The following is a 20129-nucleotide window of genomic DNA, read 5'->3' on the forward strand; positions in this document are numbered from 1 at the left end:
GGAAGGCAATTCCAGGACTAAGCACTGAAGGGTGGGGGTTGAACCCACCCTCTGGGCCAGGATGGCAAACTCCAGCCTCCCAGCTCAGCTCTCCCAGCCCAGGAGGATGTCCAGCCCTGGGCATCTCTGGGTCAGCTGTGGTTAGCCTGGCCACAGGGCCCTGCATTCCTTCTGGTCTTAGTTGGGTTTGGGGTGGGTGTGACCAAGGGTTTACTCTGGAGAAAACGGAGACAAAGCGTCTAAATTGGGCAGGATCTTGAATCTAATGACTTGTTTACCATCGCGTGTGCTTTTTCCAGGGCAGGGAGGAGAAAGAGGACAGGGTGAGGGCTCGCTGTGGGCATGGGCTCACTGTGGGCACGGCCACACTGTTGTTTTTCATTCTGAGGGGGTAGGACAGGCAGCTCCAGTGCAGCAGCTAGGCACCCTTCTGGAAGGCATCGGCCAAGCAAAGAGGTGCACCGTGTAATTTTCCAAGGTGGGAAGAAGCATCGAGGCTTCTGCTTCTATCCATGGCTTGGCTTCCGGGAAGCAAACAGCTCCTCGAGGAAGGCCCAGGTCCACCACATGAAAGGCCCTGTTTCCTCCCACTTCAGCTTCGAGCCACCCAAGAGACTAGCCTCTTCACCCCTGCTCCAAGTGTACCCCAAACCCAAAGACCCAGTCAGGAATGAACACCTGTGATGTGGCTAAGGAACAGGTCCCTGGACCTGGAAATGGTCAGAAGAGGGTTTGGCAGATCAACGGTGGTCTGGTTCCCCCGACCCCAACCCCCAGTTACCAATTTTTTTTTTTTTCCTTAGTGTTTGCTTAGTGAAAAACAGTCTAAAAAAAAAGTGTACCTCACAGTTAGGGAACTTGTTCTTCCTAACTCTGGAAGTTCTCTTAGGTTTCTTAGGTATGTAACTTCCAGGACACTTAGATTAAAGCCACTGGAGTTTACCCCCAAGGGAAGAGCGAGGCAGGGGAGAGCAATGGGCTATGCTGGGCAGCTGAGGAAGATTCCTTTTGCTTCTTCAGCTGGTCTTTGAGGGGCTTCTTACCATGATTGCTTTCTGATGCTGAAGCTGGGGCTTGGAGAGGTTAAATGTTTGACTCAAGGCCTTTCGGCTGCTATCTGTGTCATGTCCCATCCCCTCTGCCCTCCATCTGAACAGGTTGACAAAGTGAGACAGAAGTAACCAATGTGGGCCTCACCTCCTCAAGCTGACAAGAGGGTGCCCTAGGATGCGGTCTATTGCCTCTCCTGAGTGGTTTCAACTGGGTGTGGCTGATTAGAAATTGAGCTTCAAAAGAATGAGGTCTAGCTCATGAGTAGAGGAGCCCAGCTAGCTGCACCTGCTTGTTGTCCAAAAGTCCTCCAGATGTTCCTATAGACTTCTAAAGTGGTGCTGGAGATTCAAGAGCAGTGTACATGGGAGCCTTGGGGTTTTCTTGCCTGGGAGACTTCTCAGACAAGGTCCCCAGAAAACTCTGTATTTGCAATGGAGAAAGATCCAGTTAAACATTGCACCAGCCACGGTGAAATACATAAACTCCAAATAGCTAATGTGTACTTTGAGAGTTCTTTCGTGTCTATGGATGCATCTAGATGCTGAGATGCTGTGACTGGACAAGGGAGGCCACCTGATGGGATGGACTTGCGTCGCTATTCTAGCTCCTGCCATGCATGGATTGTGCAGCCTAAGCAGATCCTTCACCTTCCACAGTTGCTCAAGCCGTGGGCAAGGAGGTGCAGAAATTATTCTCTAGACTATTCCGAGGCAGCCACAAAAGCTGACATCTCCAGCCCACTGGAATACCATGTCCTTCCCTTTCCCTCTGCTGCCAGAATATGACTAGCGGGAGACCAGGTCTGTGCGGGAAGAAGGGGGTGGCACGATTCCCACTCATTTCCTGCACCTGGAGGCAAGAACAGAGGCCATTCTTCTGATGACTTATTGTTTAGCGCTTTTGTTTGCTTTGTTTTGCCCTTCTGAAAAGAAACTTCCATATTTTTCAGATTTGCATTGTTTCTCTCTCGGTTGTTAGTCCAGCTTACTACCTTGCAACCGGCCACTAGCTGGGTGCATGTCAGTGAATGGCAACAGACCGTATTTATTTATCCATACCCAGCTCCTCCGTAGCGGCGACTCAGAGCGGAGCAGCTGAGGGTAGACTCAGTGGAAAATCCAGAAGCGCAGATGTGGATCCAAATCGGGCTGAAAAACCTCATGAGATCAGGCTTTCTTGAACTTCCTGCTTTTAGCTTAACCAGTGTGTTCAACATAAACGAACTTTCGGTATTTTGAAACTTCCGTTTCTGATCGCAGAACCTGGAAGTAGAGAGCTGTTGAGAACATTTCCACAAATTTTGTCATGGTTATTCTGGAAACCGAGTTGAACCCAGTAATTATGGCGCTTTTGAGCTCACTCCTACCACAGCAGCCTGCCTGCGTTGCTGGTGTAGGGGGAATGGTTCTCTGCTTTGAAGAGGCTGGGCTTGGAGACCTTCGGGACAGCGTTGAGATGCTGGTTCTGTCACTTCTAGCATGTGACTTAATATCTCAGAGTGTTGGTTCTTCATCAGTTAGGGGAAGAACATATCCTGGCTCATGGCATTATAAAGACCAAGTGTTGTGTGTGCTTTATTTTCTCGTGTATGTGCATATGTACATATGTGCAAGTATACACACATTTCTATACATGCTATTATATGTGCATATATTAAATATTTGTTAGTTTATCTGTAGCTTGAATATGTTCCCTTAGGAATCACTGGCTGCCAGTCTCTGATACTGTGGCCTTTAGAAGCTGCTGAAATCTAAACGGTGGTATGGCCTCCCTCTGTACTGAGTGACAATCAAGACTTACATAAACTTTGTTGAATCACATCTGCACTGGCCTTTGTTCCTGGGGAATAACGCTGGGCTGACAGGAGAGCTAGAAAGCCAGTTTGCTTTAACAGAGTCCCAACAGTCACCATCTGAAATGAGCAAGGCTTCGAGGAGCGAGGAAGAGGGAAGAGGCGAAGGCAGACCCAGGGAAAGAAGGTGAAATTTCCTCAGCTCAAGCTGCTCAGAACAGTCCTTAAGTAAGTTCACTCTGGGTATGCTGGGCCCAGAGTGTCTTGGCTTACTTAAAAACAAATAAACCAACCCATTAATTGTGTTGTTTATTTTAAAGAAGTTTTTAAAAAATAATTACTTCCAAAATACAATCTTGCTGATTGCATAAAATGTTGTCTACAATTTGAAAAGCAAACAAAACCACAGCAGAAAAATGTAAAAAAAAAAAAAAAACCAAAAAACAGATAACAATCTATTAATATTTTGGTATATTTCCTTCCTATCTCCTTAATGCAAATATATACATACATGTCTAATTTTAATATATTCAGAACCAACTACTTTGAAATCTCATGTTTTCTTATTATTAAATTATGGACATTTTTCCTGTATCACTGTATATTATACCATGTCACTACATCTGATAGTTTTACCCTTAAACTATTAAGTTAATAGATAAAAGTTCTGAGGTTTTGTTTTGTTTTTCTTTTGTATTGCCTGGGGAACCCAGACCTTTTGCATACTAGGCAATCACTCCATGAGAAGCTACATTTCAGTGGACTTTTGAGTGGCATGTGTTGTCTCGGCTATTCTGGCTTCTGGACCTAAGACAGTATGGTGCAACCAGGCTAGGCATCTCGACATTTTGTTTTAATATTCAGTGTAGGCTCTAAAAACCAGCCTGGTGAACTGCCGAAAAGGTAATGTTATAGAAGTCACAAAGTCCCCCTTGAGTCATAAAACCAGAAACCCTGGAAGAGGCAGACTGGGCCTTAGTTCACCTCCTTGTGCCTCTTAATGCAGCCCAGATGGAAGCTGGGCTGAGGGCAGATTGCAGGCCAGTCTGCTGGACTTGATCTGATAGCATAAAGACCCAGCATCTCTAAACCGCCTGCTACCAGGAGGCCTCTTCGCACAGGCTGCTTGATCAACACAAGCCTACAGAGAGCAACTCCTAACTGCAGAAGACTTGATCTTTGCTTGTCCTTGTCAGGCTCACAATCCGAGTACAGCGACTCCTGCAAAACTCTCAACTCAGGGCTGCTGTCTGCTGCTCTTCTGCCCCTCCCACCAACCGGGTCAGCAGGCTCCTTGTCAGAGAGAGGCCAGGCCTCTCCGCCTTCTCTGTGTGTGGCAAGGCTTGGAAGGTAGCTTTCTGAGGGCTCTTTGTCTGGTGAACCGGCCAGCAAGACCTCTGTGCAGCAGAAGCCCCCTCAGGTTCCCCAGCCCTTCCCCCTCCACCATGGAAGGCAGCCCCAAATTCTCTTCCAGCCTGGTCTAACCTGCAGTGCCCAATTGCCCCAGAGAGGCTGGAACAGCTCCTACCAACCCCTGCAGAATCTGGATTCCCAGTGAACCAGGTCCGAGGTTGGGCATAGAATTCTCTGAGAGTTCCTTAAGGCTGACAATGCTTTGTGCTTACCCTGCAGGAAGGCTGATGAGCCCGGGGGGGGGGGGGGGGCTCTGAAGCTGCCCTTGTTGCCATCCTCTACTCTACCCTTTAACTCTTCATCAGGGCTTCCATTCATTCCCCTGATTCTCACTCAGGGCTGCCTGTTCTTCACTCTGTACTAGAACATGAGGATGGAATGGAGGCTAAGACAGACACGGTTTACATTTCTGCTTCCGTGGGAGATAAAAAGAATGAAGAGAAAAGCAACTCAGAATGGAAGAATCTATAATGGTTCATAGGGGAAATGCCTGCCAAGTTATCAAAGACGCTTGACACCCTTTGCTTTATGTCTCAGATTACTACCAGAAAGGTTCAGGCTGGTGGTTCAGCTGCCAAGCTGGAGTGAGAGCCACTCCATATAACAAGATCAGTTATGGGCGGCCGAGCATGCCTAGCCCCAGTACTCAGCTCCCTAGACTCTTGTGGTCAGGGAGTTCCTAAAGGAACTCAAACCTTTTGGGGCTGGGATCTGTTTACTCTCAGCACACTGGGATTTCCTGTTTCTAAGAAAATGGGGTTAGATGCTCAGCTGCATTAACCAAACATGTTGATGGAAATGAATCTGAAACTCACAGGCCCCTGGCTCTCTGGAAGCTTGTGTTTGGGAAGAAGGGCATTTGGGTGACTTTCTTTTCAAATAAATGTGTGTGAGTGTGTGAGTGTGTGAGTGTGAGTGTGTGTGTGTGTGTGTGTGTGTCTGTCTGTCTGTCTGTCTGTCTGTGTCTGGGTGAGTGCTGGCAAGGCCAGAAGAGGGTGACAGATCCTCTGGATCTGGAGTTACAAACAGTTGTGACCACTTGATGTGGATGCTAGACTAGAACTTGGTCCTCTGGAAGATACGCACATGCTCTTAACTGATGAGCCATCTCTCTTACTCCCATTTGGGTGACTTTCTAAATGTTGAACTTTAAACCAGTTGTCTCAAGCCAAACATTACCCACTGAAGGGCCCATTATCTGTCTTTGCCTTCCTGTCTCAGGAATAGGTCCCCCGAAGTAATGAAAGCCCTACTAAGGGGGTCTAGAGTCAGAGTCCCTATCCTACTGTGTTTGATGTAAATATGCCAGGTAGAATAAGATGCCCTGAAAGACCCATTGCCCAGAGTCCATCACCAGCTCCCATCTGCCTGAAACCACACCATGGGCTCCTTCCTTTGAGCATGCAGGAGACTCAAGTTATCCCTGGCAGGACTGCATGATATTTGACAGACAGCATTATGACATTTAATATCTGCTCTTCACCTAGCAAGACTCTGTGGCACATGTTGGCATGGTATGGAAGAGCAGAGGAGGAAAACACGGAGGAAGATGCTGACCTGGTCAAAGAGTGTGCCTCTGAGACATCTGAGCCAGAGAAGGGAAGGAGCAGGAGAGAGGTGCTCAGGTGGGCAGCCAGACAGTACGGTGACCTCATACCAAAGACACCTCGCTCCCACAGCAGGGCTTATACAGCCAGCATGCCAGCAAACTCCAAGGGGAGCTGTTTGCTTAGATTCTAGGGAATATAGCTCTGCCTTCCAAAGAGAAATTGGTCATTTTTTTTTAACAGTTTTTGAGCCAAGAGATTTGCATGGCTTCCACAGGGAAGTGTAACTCTGTGGTCAAAAATGTGTAAATTATCAGAGATTTACTTCATAACAAGAATTGTAGGGGCTGGGAAACATCTCAGCAGTTAAGTGGGTTTGTTGCTCTTGCAGAGGACCTGGTTTCAGTTTGCAGCACCTTCATGGTGGCTTACATCCATCTGCAACTCCAGTTCCAGGAAGTCGAACACCCTCTTCTGACCTCCTCAGGCACCAGGCACATATGGGGTGTACATACCTACATGCAGACAAAACACGCATACACATAAAAATAAATAAACAGATCCGTAAAAGAATTTTTTAGAAAGCATTGTAATCTTTGAGATGGTAACTCGTATTGTTAGCAAAGGAGCTACATGTCAGCTGAGGGACAGGTCGCTAGGAAAAACCCATAGCTGGAAGATGAGGGCTGAATGGCTCCATGCAGAAAGGCAGTCATAGGGATGTCTAACACAATCACTGACTTTGTATTCTTCTTCCATACAAACCGCTAGAAACCATGGAGAGGAGAGATTTCTGAAGAATCAGGAGGAGAACTATCCATGTCTTAGTCTAGGTTGCTATAACAAAGCATCCTAGATCGAGTGGCTTAGAAACAACGAACATTGTTTCTCCCAGTTCTGGAGGCTGGGAGTCTACAATCAGGGTGCCAGCAGTGTCAGGTTCTGGTGAAACCCACCTCTCCCTGACTGTAGACTACTGGTGCCCCTGTACCTTCGCATAATGCAAATAAGGCACACTACCTAAGATTCCTTTTAGCCCTCATTCTGTTAATGAGGGTCTTCTTCCCACCAAATAATCCTTTCAAAATCTCCCCTCCTAATACCATAACATCAAGGGTTAGGATTTAGCATAAATTTGGAGGGGGACACAATCGTTTAGTCCAGACCACCAAGGCATCTGTCTACAAATCCAAAATCACAGTGGAACGGTGGGAAAGAACAGAGCAAGTGAGGTTCGGGAAGTGAAATCAGGGCCACTGAAAATAATTCAGAAGGAAAGGAAAATCCCCAAAGGCTTCGATTCGTGTGAGAGGGCTTTGTGGAGGAGGGCACAGGCGCCAGCCACATCTGCAGGTCATGAACTGAGGCCTTTGCCAACCTGGCTGCCCAGGAACAGGAATGTATGGAACACGGGGTAGAGACCTTTCAGAAATGGAAAAAATTTTAAATGCTTTCCTGGTGCCATAAATATGCTGTGCCATAGGAGGTGGCCATGTGGTCCAGAGTGGGAAAGAAAGTTCAGACATTCCCTTCTTGAGACCTGGAATAGGTAGCAGAGTGCATCCTTCAGTACTTTCGTCATTAAATGTTGATGGAAGCCCTGCTATTTCTAGGAAGTGGGCAACACTGGCAATGTCAGTTGAGTGTGAGTCTTTCTCCTGGCCTTTGACGGATTCGATTCTTGCAGAAAATGGGCAACAGTCACGCTGAGAACAGCAAGTGTGTTCATAATAGTGTGGGGAAGCATCACAAGAGGCCATCAAAGGAATGGACGCCTATCCAGGGAGGGGCCGGGGGTGAGGATCGTCTCCAGAAGAAGCACCCATGGAACTGGTGTTGTAAATGACCTAGGATGTGCGGGACAGTCGGCACGAAGGAGAGGAATCAGCAAACATGGAAGCAGGAACAAGGGAAGGGCAGTCCATGTCAGTGAGAGTGACCTAAGTATGGAACACTTGGTGGGGAGGTGGGGTAATAGGTTGTAGCCTGACCCGAAGAGCCTTTGGCATAGGCCATAGAGAATTTGCATCTCTGATGTGTGACAGGAAAATTAGTGCGTGTTTTGATAATAGGAAACCAACCTCATGTGTGTTTTGATAATAGGAAAGCAACCTCATGTTCAGTTCAGATAAATAAGCACCGAAGGGCACCTACTGTGTACAGAGCGTTCACTGTGTCAGGTAGCTATGAGGTTGGAGCACACAAAGAAAAACCTATCTCAAGCCCTCAGGGGCCTCCAGTAAACTTGGGAGAGATGGGTGGTGAGTAATGGGGAGGGGAAACACAAGCATGGATAGGTGACGGGGGATTGGAATGGGGGTGGTGATTCTAGGGGACACACAAGGGAAGTAGAGATGGTTTGGCTCCACCCACCCTCGCAGGCCCAATTGGAGGGCCCGCCTTCTCTGTTCTCCTTTCCTTTCCCTGGAAACATCACCAATCTCACCAACGGCAAAGTGCTGTTTCCAGGTACAGACAACTATTGGTTCAAGTCAGAATGCCAGAAAATAAATGCACACCAATGCCACCCTGCATATGCCTCCGGTGTGATACCAGGCTCGAGCTCTGAGTGTTCTCATGGCTCATATAAAAACTACAATGAATGGCCACAAATGTAGGCAACGTGGGAGGGGGAGGGGAGACCTGAATACGAATTGGGTCTTTTTTTCTGCATTCGGTTTGTTTCTGGTTTCTGTTCTTACCTCAAGTCTGTGTTCAGCTAACTACTCATGGTTGTATATGCAAATGACTCACTAGTCAGGCTCCAACAGGATCTCTGTGTCATGCGCAAAATCAGTCAGGGTCTTCCGGGGGCACCCCTTCCCTTCTCCTGTCCCATGAACACACACGTGGCTTATACCCTCCCATACACGCACATTCGATGGGACCTGGAAGCTGTGGGACACTTCAGACCAGAAAGGAAGGACCTGGCTTTTTATATATCACCTGTTACCTTCAGGCAGCTACTTAGGCAAGTGAAACTCCATTCATTGAAGACACTCTGATCTTAAGTGTGCTCAGGAGCCTCTCACCATCTGAGGCCTGGCAGAGAGGTAGGGCACCATCATCAAGTGTGGCATCTCACCTTCCCGAGCTAGGCTGCTGCAGAGACCTTCGGGATGGAAGAAATGCTGCTTAGAAAGACATCTTATCATCCCCATTATTCGTTCACTCTTTCTCTCTTCCCCTCCCTCCTTCTCTCTCTTTGACTGAATTGCCTCAGGGCTGGTGGTTTCAAAACTAGCAGCTGCAAACTTATGAAGGAAAAAAACCTGAAACCACAAACTCTGTCTTGTGAAAACCGTGTGCCAGTCTAAAAGTGGCAGTCCACAGGGCGGGGAGGGGTGCCTGCTAACGTTCAGGACATAGAAGGAGGCAACGTGGTCTCTAAGTTGGCTCTTTAGGTGGAGAGGAATTATTCCACAGTCTAGGCATGGGTAAGTAGGGTACCCAGGGCAAGGCTGGGAAGAGGAGGAGGAGGTCTGGCCAGGAGATTAGACTCTTAGTGGTGCCTCTGGCACAGGCTGAGCCCCTGAAACAGTTGGCTCCTCCGATGCAAAACAAAACAGCTGTAACTATCACATTGCTGCTGGCTTCACCCAGAAGATCCGAAGCCTGGCCTCCCCACCTAAATCACCTGGGGCTTCTGAACCATGCCCGATGGAGATAACTGCCACCTCACTCCTGGGTCAGACCTCTCCTCTCCCCCACCAATGCCCACTGTACTCACCTACACATTTATCCTTCTAAAACACCTTCAATTAGACTTAAAGGTGTCTCCCCAGACCCCATCCCAAACTGCCACCCCATCATGCATTTCAACTCACAAATCAGTCCGAGGGAGCAGGGAGCAGGAAATGCATTGGGGAAGACCCTCTTAGAAAGAACAGATCTTATGTGTACCCAAAGTGGACCAAAGAAGTCCTGGGGGTTTTCTTCTAATATGAAGGCTGGAGATGCCTGGGCCTGGGCCATTTTTCCTTCTGTTTACTCTTTGTGCTAGGAGCATCTTTAGCAAGAACAAAACAGATATTTGAGTCATCTAAGCAGGTCAAGAACTCCCCTGCTCTGAATAGGAAGCCTACAGACAGATACAGCCCTAGTCAGGTGACTTTGTACACAGATCTTGCAAGACTTTAGTAGGAGGTACAGATTAAGGAAGATCAAAATGCACTCCAACGGTAAAAACAAGATAAAAGCAATCTGGCGTGAATTTGTATTTAAGTATTAGGATAAAAGCAAAGTGAGTGAATTGATCAACCCTGGGTGGGGTTAATGAGAGAAAGCTTCAAGGAGGAAGTAAGTTTTGAGTAGAGGTTGAAGGAGGGGAGGGACCATGGCTAGGGCAGAGGGAAGAGGAAGTGTGTACTGTGGGGGAGGTGGGATGTCTTTGGGAAGGGTGCTGTGGCTACATGGTAGCCCTGGGAGTTGTGCCCCACTGGACAGTCCTGTTCAGCATTAGTATCAACGGGCTGGGGTAGATTTTCAAGGGAGAGTCTTGTTCCATATTGACAGAAGAAGGATGGTACGGGGGCAAGACCACAGGCTTTGGACAGAGCACACCCTAGAGTGAGTCAAGTCCAAGTTCATCTCTGAGCTGTGCCACTTATAATCTGGTCAACCTCACAGGCCTCACCTCCCTGAACTGTAAAATGAGGAAATTATTTCATAACACTCTGGTGAGGATGTAATTGGAGGAGATAACTGATGCAAAGCATTTAGTTCCTTGCCTGACGAAGAGCAGCTCTTGAATGTGTGGTGGCTGGGATGATAGATCTTATAGGTCAGGGACTAGACAGACAGCTTCAGGCCCTCAAAAGGAAGAGTGTGTGGCTCCGGCAAGCCTAGATATTGAGTTCAGCACATCAGTTCCCATCTCAATGTGTTCCTACGATGTAGTCCGCAAAGATCTGCACACAGCTCAAAGGCTGGGTCTAACTCATGTTCATCTCTAGAGGTAAATATCAGCCTCAGAGGCTAGCCAGCTCCCGACTGAGCCCATGCTACCTAGGTTCAGAGAATGGCCCCACACTGGGCGTAATTAACAAGAAGCAGGAATTTCCAGCCACAGGTGCTTATAAATGCTTACCGGCCCACTGTCTGGATTGGTGTAATGTTCACCTATTTCCATGGTGCAAATGGTTCCTCTGTGGCTGATGTCAGGCTACTGGTATGCTGTCCTTCGGTGTGGAGCTGGGAAGAGATGCTCTCTGGGTTCTCTTGGCTCACATGCACCCCTGCATCGCATCCCTGCGCCAAGTGGTTCCTATCCCTGAAGCTGGCTGCGACTCACCCCAGAGCAGGTTGGGCTCCTGCTCTCTCAGCCCAGGCTTCCTTGGCTTTGTTAGTGTAACAGGACAAGGAGGGGAAGGGGGAAGGGAGGTGAGGCATTCCTACTTTCTCCTCTGTCCTGTGCTGGGCAGAAGTAAAGCTTCCCTCCCAGGACCCACTTCCTCTCGGTCCAGTTCCAGACTGATGAGCAAGTTCATTTTCCTTATGAGCTAAAACAAAACAAGACAAAACAAAAAGTGGTACTCGAATAAGCCCTCCGCAGAGCTCAGTTTGAAGAAGAAGAAGAAGGGCAGGCCGGAATGAGTGCGATGGAGTCTTAGGGTTTACCAACACCCTTCTCCACATACATAGCGTTGCTCCTCTCCCACTTGCCCCTGCAAAGGAGGCAGCTATGACTCAGCCCCACCTGGGCACAGGTGAGATGTCCAGGCATCCCACTTCCTACTTCCCTTTACTGCTTTAGCAGAAAGAGTACGGCTTCAATTCAGTTCAATTCAATTACAACTCTTCATTCAGTTATGGAAGAGTAGAATGCCGGAGGTCTTAGCAGTTTTCTGTGCTCCCTTGCTGTACAGGTGAAGGTGTTGGGGCCAGAGGGCAAGATGAGATGACTCTCTCTGCGCTCTCTCTCTCTCTCTCTCTCTCTCTCTCTCTCTCTCTCTCTCTCTCCTGCTGCTGCTGTGCAGTGCTCTGGGTGTTCACACTGACATTTTGCTGCTGTGGCTTCTGTGGGAATAAAGGCCTCCCCACCCCCAGCATGTACTGCACCTCCTCTTTCTTGTTCAGAGTCCTGGGCACACTGGTGGACCAGCTGATGATCCAGTTCTGCTCCAGCTCAGCAGTAAAGGAAGTGATAGGAAAAGCAGAGTTGGGGTAAACACCCAGGCAGTTCTGTGCCGGGATATCTTCCTTCAAGCACAGGAGAGCACGAGTCCTCACTGACCCTTTACACCAACAGGCGTCACCAGCTTTACCAAGTTAGCCTGCATGGCCTACCTTATGACAGGGATATGACAAGCCACACAAACGGACCACCTTCTGTTAGTCTCCTAATAGTCACCCAGAGCTCGCCTGCTGGAGTAGCTGGCCACCAAGCCCCAGGGATAAAGGAAATGATAGGAACCTACAACTTCCCACAACCTCTTCTCCGACCACCAGAGAACACACCCTTCAGCATCATGGACTTCCCTTAGTGCTTGAGAGCCCCTGGGGGACCATGCATGAGGACATGGCTGCCTGTGAACCTCCGGGCTCATGGACAGTGGAAAGGAGCTCTGCTAAATCCTCCTAGACAGTAGAATGAGTCTCCTCCACAGGGAACCTTATCTGCCAGCACATTAGGACCCCGACCCAGCTCTGCCAAGACACGGTTGTGCTCTACAGTTCAAAGAAAGAAAAAAATAAAAAGGTAGGCGAGAGGTTGACTAGCCTAAGGACCGGAAAGGCGCTTGTTCTATGTATAAACAATGAGCCCATGTTCCTGGCAGGTCAGGTGTCCCGATCTGTCTCCCAGGTGGCAGGGACGAACTGCTGGCTGCGCTCCCCTCATAGCCCTGAGTTCAGGAACAGGATTTCCTCTGCACATTGTCAGAGAACAGATAAAATCTTAATCTCAGGCACACACAGCCACAGGCCTTGGGCCTTGCCACTGTGTGCTCAACTTTCAGAAATAAGACTGAACAATGACTTAGGAGTCAGTACATGAGTGGGAGGGGGGAGAAAAAGATCAGGGTGGAGGCCAATGCAAGGTGTGGGCTTCCCGTGGAAGATGCAAGGCCATCCAGAGTTCCAAAATGGGGCTCAGAAAAACCTGGGTCTCCATTTATTGCCTTTGGCTTTCTCGTACCAAGTATAAGGTGCACTGGATAGAAGTCTTTATCTAGTATCCCTTTTGTTTTCGTTTTCTTTGTACATGTGTATCTGTGTGGTGTTTGCACATGTGTGCAGGTGCTAACCAGAGGTTAGCATCTGGAATCTTACCTGTGTCATCCTCCACCTCAGTTTTTTAGACACGCTTTCTCACTGAACCTGGAGCTTGGCTATATTGTACCTGGCTACCCAGAGCCACAGATCTGCCTGATTCGACACAGGCAATCACTGCCACTCCTGGCTTTCACATGGGTACCAGGGTTTGAATTCAGTCCTCATATTTACAAAGGAAGCACTTTATCCTCTGAGCCATCTGCCTCCTACCACCACCCCACCCTGTTTCTTAAAGTGTTCAAACAGAGACATTCAGCTTTTCAAAATGGGTTCTTGGGAAGCGTTTGGCATTGGACGGCAGAACTTAGAAGGTAGGAAATGTTTCAATCTTGTTCTCCAGGATGTTTGTGCTAAGAGCTTGCCTGTTTTTCCAAAATGCATCCTATGTCTTTTCAGAGTAGGAAAAGGAAAGAATTTTAGAAGCCCCATTTATTAATTGGAGCACTATCAGAGAGTACTCTGCACAGAATTTCACCAACCCAACACCTAGCCAAAGGAGTCCGCCAACCAAGTTAGCATGAGAAATTTTAGGGTGTATACAAGTTGAAATCCAGACGCATTCTCCACAGGACCCCTTCATCTCTAACTCCAACACGATGAACACGCAGTGAGTACATGCTGTGTGAGCACTGCGCTGCCTAATGGTCTCTGCCCACAGTCTCTCACTTCATCCTCACAATCCCATAGTCCTGGGAAAAAGCAAATCTCAGAGGATTCTCAAATTGTCTGGTTGCCCAGTGTGCATGTAGTGCTGACCAAATCTTGGATGTCCACCTACATGGGCACCATTCCTAAGACTTGTTTCTGAGCTTATTGAGTAGAGTGGAGGGCTGGATAAAGAGCAAACCAGCTTAGCTGAAGCCATGTGCCAATATAGAGGACACGCATCAGATTGGAGGGTGCTGACGGAGTCATTGGCTTCCACAGCGGCAAAGAGGGGCTCTGCCCTTGAGACAGATCTGACTGAGAGGACACAGGTTTTCCTTTCCTTCTGGTGGTGCCCTTGAGAACGAAGGAAGTGTAAGGTTCTGGGCCACTGAGGTCTCAATTCCCATGGATTTTCTGTTACCTCTGTCTATGATAGGATCTTGGAGCAGCCAGACCAAGGGTTGTATAGCAGATACACCATGAAGGGGAGCATAAATAATTTGTCAGGGGAATGCAGCAGGGAAAAGTAAAAATCTAATTAATGCTTTGGGTGTGTGTGGGGGGGGGACTCAGTTTGTGGAATGAATGGTTTTTCCAGGTGTGCTGTGTTGAGAGGCTCATCCTGCCTTTTCGTATTGCTGTTCCCTTCCCCTGTGAACCTCTGCTGAGTGTATCCAGAAATCCCTTGCAGACGAAAGTTCACAAGTCCTGTCACATGAAAACAAAGAAGCCAAGGGGGTGCAGTGACCCTCTTCCTTCTTGAGGGGTGGAATTCATTTTACAAGTGTTTCTGGGGAACGAGGTCTTTGTGGGGGGTGGGAGGAGGATGCCATGTCCTTTCCAATGTAAGACGCGCATCATAATCTGTGCAAAACAGCACCTTTGGATAAACACAATGTGGCTATATATACCCCTGGCCATTTCCTGTTGCTCTTGCAGCTTGTGCAGGCTTGAAGGTAGGGTTAGACTGTGACCATAAGCCACATGGTGACATGCACATTAGCCCGTGCCCTCTGCTTCCTGTACTGCACACAACTGATGCTTGTGCTTCCCTGGAGGGGAGGGAGTCCTGAGAGCTAATTGTGAGGGTCGCAAGTGTGTCAACCCCTTCCCTGGGCACAAATTGCCTGACTGCAGATAGATATGGAAGGGGGCCAGCATGCGCGCCTCAACAGTCTGCTTGTGTAAAGTTTCCGCCACAAAACAAAAGGTCAAGTAGGAAAGTGTAGTTAACAAAGCGAACAGTTGTCTTTATTTTGTATTAAAAGGGCAGGCTCAAGAGACAGCTCCCACGGTGAAGTTATGTGAAAAATCGCTTGGCAAAACTGAAGTTCACAGACATGTGCTAGAAACCCATCATGCTAGAAATAGCAACTGTGTTTTTTTTTTTTTTTACTTCAGTATCTCCTCTCATCTTGGGATTTCAAAATGTTTCAGTAGACATCTCACAGTGTAATTTTGGAGCAGAAAAGGGTAGGTGGCAAGTGGGACTTCCACTTACTGAACATAGAGACACTAACTAATACAGGGGCCTGTCCAGAAGCCAAGCAATGAGATGAAGACAGTCAGCTCCAGGCCCTCCTTTCTCCTTCTCAGCCAGCCACGAGCACAGTATTCCTGACCTCCCCTCTTTCTCATTTAGAAGATCTGAGATGTCAGGTAGAAGAATACGGACATTTGTTTTTCTCCAACACTGAGTATAGAACTCAGGGCCTTGAGTAGCCTAGGCAAGCACTCTACCACTGAGCTTTATGCCCAACCAGAACCATGCATTCTGAACAAGCTTTTCAGGAAATCCTGATGCCCAAACAGAATCATTGTCTACATCATGTCAACTCATTTTTCAGTCAGGAAAGTGCTTGCCTCGCAAGCACAAGGACTTGGGATCCATATCCATAACTGTCACAAAGAAGTCAAGTATGTGAGTGTGATACAAGTATGGTGGCATGTGAGTGTCAGCGAGGCAGAGACAGATAAATGTCTGGGACCTACAAGATGAGAGACCCTGTCTCAAGAATGTGGACAGCACCTGAGGATTGACAACATAAACACTGTGTGATTCATCCATAGGATAAAGAGCTACAGAGTGCTGACTATTGGCTAGGTATGATCCCAGGAATGGTTCTGCCTTCATAGAGTTCAATCTAATGAGAGAGAGACACAGAAATACATATTTCTAAATGTGATATGCATTAGGAAGTCAAAGAAGGAGCAGCAGGCTGGGTGTAATTTAGGTTGGAGGTTTCAGAAAAGTCCCTCTGAAGACAAGACATTCACACATAGATGTTTTAGATGAAGGGAGGAGTATGCTTCATCGCTTCCAACACATAACCAAAGCAAGTTATGATTCTAAGAATCGATTAACCAGAAAAAAGGAAAATCCAGTGATCTCCTGGGTTTGTGATGTCGGTTTGGCAGACCACACTTCCTATTCCTAATAGTTAGAGAGATTTAGGACAAGCAAAGAGATTAAAAATGAGACCTGGGCAGGTAGAGTTCATTAATGACTTGTCACAACGGTTTCTGAGAAACTCTGGTGTTGCTTCCAAATGTGACTGAGGACATTTGAAAGACTTATATGAAAAGGGGGCTTCTGTGGATTCTATCGAAGAATAGCTCTCTTTACGTTGGCCTTTATAGAATGCATGACTAGGCTAATGCGTGTGTTGTTATTGCTCAAAGAGAAGACAGGTGACCACATGGTCAGCAGCATCTTCCGAATCGGTTTGATCGCTTTTCCACTGAGCTCTACCACTTACCCAGTAGCTCTGAAACTTCCACCTGCACAACTGATTTGGGAGCAAAAAGGTTTTGATTTCTTCTTCTCCTGGACCCAAGTGTCTAAGTCACTCAATCTGTAATAGTCCAGAATTTTGCATTGGAAGACAATACCTTAAGTGACTTCGATGCTGTCAGCCTAGGGAACAGGCTTTGGGATGCTGGTGGGACAATGGTGACACATGTTGTCTCAGTAGTTCTGCGTGGTTCTATCATTTGAGGGCTTTGTTGTTTTGGGGCTTTCTCTTGTTCCTTTAATTTTTCTTATCCTGACTGAACATGGCCAAGTTATTGATCCAGACTAGATGAAGAATCATGGTAATAATAATCAGTGATTCAGATCTGAATTTATTGGGTGTCACAAGGCAAACTACAAAGATAACCTTTGGATATAGCTGGCGGGAAGATGGTGGTGGTATAAGATGCTATGCACTGAAAATCCCCAGAGTTATGCAAATCCAAGATCAATAGGCTTTTTGTCTGATGCCCTTATCTATGTTTGTCTAAATTTCTTTTGTCCACCTCCTTTTCTTTCAAAGGGAAGGGAAGAAAGGTGCCCAGAAAAACATTCAAGATCTCTCCTCTCTCTCTGTGTGTGTGTGTGTGTGTGTGCGTGCGTGCGTGCGTGCGTGCGTGCGTGCTGTGTGTGTGTGTGTGTGTGTGTGTGTGTTCATATACCTCCCTGTCCCTCTCTTTCTCATCGTGATCTATCATCAGACTGAACAAAGGCTAAAAATGAAGTGGCTCTTTCCAGAGACTAGTCAGCTCCCACATGCTTCTTCTATCTGGCCTTCCATCAGCACACTGAGAAGGGTGACAGAGCACATGACAGTGACTGGGGTTGGCTGCTTGAGATGCAAGAAGCCTTTTCAAAGTACACCAAAACCACCTCTGCAGCCACACATGGAGAAAACTCTTAAAACCATGGCCAGAGATTTGACTTGGTTTAAAGACAGTCATACGGCCAGGCATGGCTGGGGTAGAAGAGAGACAGAACAAGATAACTGTGAGAAGAGCTGTGTTCTGCTGCACATTAAAGAGCCCTGCCTCAGAGGAAGAGCATCTAGCCAAGTGATTAGAATTGGTCCGGCTTGTGCAGATGCAAGGACCCTGGTTAGAGCAAAAGGCGTGGCTTCGGTTGAATATTGTGCACAATTAAATCTGCTTAAGAGTGCCGGAAGGTTTTGATGGAGCCAGGATGAGGAGCAGGGCTGGATCATTTCTTCAAAGATAGCTGCAAATGAGATGCGCTCTTCCTTGTGACCTAGGCTGCCGACACCATGTTTTGCTTGGTTTGCACCAATGCCCTGGCTTGTGGTCACTTGCTCTTGGTGGCCAGTTTCGTTTCCTGGTTTTGAGAAAATGGCAGTGAGGCCCATTGCTTTGGCACGCTGTCACTGAAGGAAGTGTGCAGTTTGAAAATGTCAAAGCCAGCAGGCTCATGTCCACTGCATGCCATCAATCAGCAAAAGTCTCTGGACCCCTAATGAGCCCGCTACAAGTTCAAACAGCAAGTAACGGGAAGATAAAGATCTTGCCTTAAAACTGCCTACCCTAACCAAAGTGGTAAGATCAAAAGAGAAAGAAAAGTAACAACCATGTGAAAGCTTTACTGTATTCATGGCCTCTGGTGGACCAAGAATGCATCGAATGTCTGGCCCTCATGGAAAAAGGCTGATATCTGGAGTCCAGAGAGCTATAGTTCTCCTATTCCATTACCAGCTCTTGACCTTGAATGAGATCCTTAGCCTGTCAAAACCTTTGTTTCTTCACTGGCAAGTAGGGGGGGGAATATACCTATCCACATCTCTGGTTTACTAGAGTGGTTATGTTTATAGGTGCAGGGAGGCTCCTATTAAGGTCAGTCTTGAAGACTGAAGTAGCTCACCGATTTCACTTGTTATTACTGCTATCAGAGCAGGGTAGAAAGAAGTAAATATAGAGACTACATCTTCTGCCGTTGCCATTAAAAGAGAGAGAGGCTGAGACCACAAGCAGGAGTCACACAGGCCAGACTCATTCTGGTTCCTCCCTGGGTAACTAACTTCCTCTACAGTGACACACAGGTAATGGTGACTAGCCTTAGCATTGAAAGATTCAAGGCGAACACATCAGTTTAAAGACGGGAGACATCTGAGAAAGCACTAGACTTCCTGGGATAGCATTCACCTCAAATTTTTAGAAAGCGGACTCTCAACTCAGAAGAACTTTGAGACTATGGAGTTTGTGGAATTTCTTAAAGGTTCATTCAGCTCAATGTTAGAGAAATAGTCATCACAATTAACTAGGTTGCCGGGCAGCTTGGCAAGGAGGCAAACACACAAGAAAACTTTAATACTCTTTGTGACCTGGACTCCTGGTCGCTAAATGACTAGGGTGAGCATTTAGAGAGGATGTGTAATTTTTGGTTTTGTTTTTTTTTTAATAAATCCCCCAGATCTTTTTGATGATTCTTTCACCTTAGACAGCAAGCCCTCTGGGATGTTCAAATTTCTGAGACAAAATTGTCTTAAGAATGAGAAGTTTTTCACATGACCCTTCAAGAGTCTCAGGCTCTGGGAAGTAGTTTCATTTGATTTTGAAGGAGGACGAGGGCAAACTTGAAGCATGCACCTGGAATTTGGAGTGGTTGGTCCTGTATCCTGATGCTCAACGCTCCTTGTGGGATCCAGATATCAAATGTGGCCAGAGGTTCCCTGAACATCATCACTGAGGCTGGCTGTCCAGGGTGGCAGTGAGTCTTTCCTGTTTAAACTTTTCACCTAACCCCACTAAACAGGAAATGCAAGCTACTAGAGCAGAACACACAACCACTCCCTGGGTCCCCAGCTCCCTGCCCCACATAGTCAGGCACATTGTATTTTGTTTTTCTTTCTGATGAGTTGTACATGCTCATTGAAAAATACACGTGGTAGTCAGAATTCATTAGAAATAGAGCCTGCAGTAATCCTTGCTCTGGAACCTTGCACAGCTTCTCCTGGATGGGAAATGTATACTAGTGAGCTACAGCTTTGAGTGCTAGTAGGAGCAATGTGGCTTTGGGATGCCTAGAGGTCATAAACAAAAAGTGTACAACAGTGGGCTTCTTACACCTGCAATTGTACCTGGGGACTTGATAGCCCAAGTCAGTGTTTGTCACTTGGGCAACACTGGTTGAGAATATAGGAACTTGGAAAGATTTCTGGACTCATACCCAGTGCAGACTTGCCAGACACATGCCAAGGATAGATAAAAATGTTCCCAATTGAAAAAAAAAAAAAAGAATCTCAAACCAGAAATAGCTACAGGATGCCGGTAAACTCTGTTGTTTATTAGCTTCCCAGGACAAGTACTCTGTACATGTTGTTTATGCGATAGATCAATGGGAAACTGGGTCTCAAATGCTAGAAGGGTAGATGGCTGTTGTCTTGTCTGTGTGCATACTTTCTGTTATAAGAACATTTGCATAAGTTGAATATTTATAGCACAGTTTTTGGTAGCTTTCAAAATACACTGTTATTTGTATCTGTGTTTGCAAGTGGGGACTCATAAACAAGAGGACTCCCCATCCCTCTACACTCCCCTGCAGCTGGTGCCCCAAAGGAAGCATACTTACCAAGCCCAGGACAAGGCTATCTTCCTAT

At 47.2% G+C, this 20129-nt stretch overlaps 1 protein-coding gene across 3 annotated transcripts in view; it reads left to right on the forward strand.

Annotated features, from left to right (window-relative positions):
- Fli1 (Fli-1 proto-oncogene, ETS transcription factor) overlaps window positions 1–20129 on the forward strand; it is a 122276-nt gene that overhangs the window by 23949 nt on the left and 78198 nt on the right. The window contains exon 2 of one of the 3 annotated variants that reach the window (XM_037207650.1): window positions 2752–3073. The exons of the other annotated variants lie outside the window; for them this stretch is intronic. The gene's annotated coding sequence lies outside the window, so the exon portion shown is untranslated. The remainder of the gene's footprint in view (window positions 1–2751; window positions 3074–20129) is intronic. 3 annotated transcript variants of the gene reach the window in all.

Source organism: Peromyscus leucopus, chromosome 7 (genome assembly GCF_004664715.2).
Source record: "Peromyscus leucopus breed LL Stock chromosome 7, UCI_PerLeu_2.1, whole genome shotgun sequence".
Taxonomy (NCBI): Eukaryota; Metazoa; Chordata; class Mammalia; order Rodentia; family Cricetidae; genus Peromyscus; species Peromyscus leucopus.